This window comes from Lissotriton helveticus, chromosome 7 (assembly GCF_964261635.1).
Source record: "Lissotriton helveticus chromosome 7, aLisHel1.1, whole genome shotgun sequence".
Taxonomy (NCBI): domain Eukaryota; kingdom Metazoa; phylum Chordata; class Amphibia; order Caudata; family Salamandridae; genus Lissotriton; species Lissotriton helveticus.
The window spans coordinates 1,449,604,098-1,449,606,597 of record NC_136068.1 but is presented as its reverse complement, the minus strand read 5'-3'; the positions used below and the strand labels follow the sequence as shown (position 1 = coordinate 1,449,606,597).

Genomic DNA, 2,500 nt, shown 5'->3' with positions numbered 1-2,500 from the left:
TGTTCTCTATATTACAGAGACATGGTCCAATGAGGCATCCGCCCCCGACTATGTAACGGCAGTTCCCCCAGGCTTTAGTGCCTATCGGCAGGATAGGCCTAAAGGGAATGGAGGTGGGCTAGCCATCTTAGCCAGAGACCAATTTGAGGTTCGCTTCTCACCTATTCCCATTACTTCATGTGAAGCCATGCTTTTCAATATAAAATTGTCCTCAACGTATAACTTCAAGGGAGTACTTCTCTATAGACCCCCTGGGACCAGATCGGCATTCCTAACTAATTTAAGTAACATCACTGAGTCCATAGCCACAGAAGAGTCCACCACAATTATGGGTGACTTCAACTTCTACTTGGAGCAAATCGGTGACAGGGATTCTAATTCCCTTATATCAGACTTAGAAACAATGGGCCTCAAACAATTGGCCATGACCCCCACCCATCAGGCAGGCCACACGTTGGATGGAATTTTTACAAATGTGGAAGGTCTTTGTATAACCTCAGTTCTTCCCATGACATGGACAGACCACTCAGTCATTCTCAGCAGCCTCACTATCAAAGGCTCGCTGAGGAAAAATGCTGTTCACTCGAAAACTGGCACTTTCAAAGCATGGAAGGACATTAATTCCAATGACCTAACGTTGCTCTTAAACAACACCAGCCCGGATCTATCCACCGATCCCAATACTGCAACCAACCAATTCCAGAAATGGTTGGGCGATGCCACGTCTCAGCTGGCACCTACTAAAACCCTCTCAAGAAACAGAAATCTGCCTAAAGCTCAGTGGTATACACAAGAGCTAAAAATCCAAAAACAATTAACAAGGAACAGGGAAAGGCATTGGCGAAGAACCTACGACAGCGAAAATAAGGAAAAGTACAAAAAAGCTCTTGCTTCTTATAAAGCAATGATAATAGCAGCAAAAAAACATTTTTTCACACTCCATATAGAGACTGCGAAAAACTCTAGTAAACAGCTATACAATATCGCCAAAACTCTTTCTGGAAATGCACCGGATCTTAATCCACCCCCATCACAAGCATTATGTGATGCCTTATCCAAGTTCTTCTTCGCGAAGGTAAATGATATTTACCAAGCCTTTAAATCAGACCTGGGCATCAGTAGTGCTATCACCCCCATGATCACCCCTAAAAATACCATGACCAGTTTTAAACCCCTTACCACTGACCAAGTTGAGGGCATAGTAAAATTGATCAAAGCTGGATCAGCTCTGGATCCATGCCCAACTTCTGTGATCGCAACCGTGCCAGACACAGTCATCCCTATTATCACTCATGTCTGTAACACTATACTGACATCCGGAACCTACCCTGACTCATTAAAAAATACGCTGATCAAACCCCTGCTGAAAAAACCCGGTCTAGATAAAGGTGAACTAAAAAACTACCGCCCTATAGCGAGTCTCCCTTTTCTAGCTAAAGTCACCGAAAAAGCTATGAATCAGCAGCTGTCGGAATATATAGAAAGCAAACAACAACTACGGGGAGGCCCTAATCAGCAAGGCTGAGCCAAAGTAGCAATGAACCAAAGAAGGTGCCAGTGCTGATATTAATAATTTAAATACAACGAATAACCACAGCAGAACCTGAAGAAATCAAGAACGGGAATAACTACTTAATAGTTTTTTTATTTTAACATCATTTTAGAAAAAGAAAAATTTGTATATTTTTCATTTTTTACAGAAGGGAAACATTTACGAAAGAACACCAAAAGACTAAAGGATGTAATTATCATTCATCAGTCATACTATGTGCCAGACATATCACAAGCATTCAAAACACATTCATACCACTCGGGGACAAAAATAGGTTGGACAACAAAACATATATATACAATCTAAAAACTGTACACTATTTTATACAAGGGAAACAAGTGATATACCGCAGGGTAAGAAATAACAACAGGCCACAGTCTGCAATTACAATTTCACCAAAAAAAATGAGAAAGCAGTTTTTTGTATGTACAATCCTACAGCAATTTGCAAAATAAACATTTGTTACTAAGCAACCTAGGTATTGTACTGGCGACTAAGAGAGGACAACTCTACGCTCTTGCCGCCCTCGCAGACACCGTGTGGCAGGGGCCTACGCGTTTCGAATCCCGCCGATTTTCCTGGGATTCTCTTCAGGGCCTTGTGTGGTATCTCCACTGCCTTCCCTGTGAGAGGGGGTCCAACTTGGAGGGGGGTGGGGGAGACTTTCAACTGTCTTTTATTTGCTTCGTGTGAAAAGCTGTATGGGTCTGGAGCACGGTTGTGATGCCAGATAGTACGTGGTCAAGCACACGAGTTTGACCGGTAGTTTGTTACCGTAAGACCAGGCAAACAACTGATTATGTTGTGATGTAGTGTACTTTTCTAGGCTGTTTTAGAGGAGTCGAGCGGGCCGATTTTCAACCTACTTCGCTGATGCAGGGAGTCGCTACTCAGAAAAAGTGCGCCCGAACAAACAGTCTTCGGTCCTAATTCATCCCTGCCGCCTTG

General features: G+C 43.0%; 1 pseudogene; it reads left to right on the top strand.

The window, feature by feature from the left end:
* Positions 1 to 2,500, top strand: part of LOC144771020 (28S ribosomal RNA) — a 10,227-nt pseudogene that overhangs the window by 3,558 nt on the left and 4,169 nt on the right.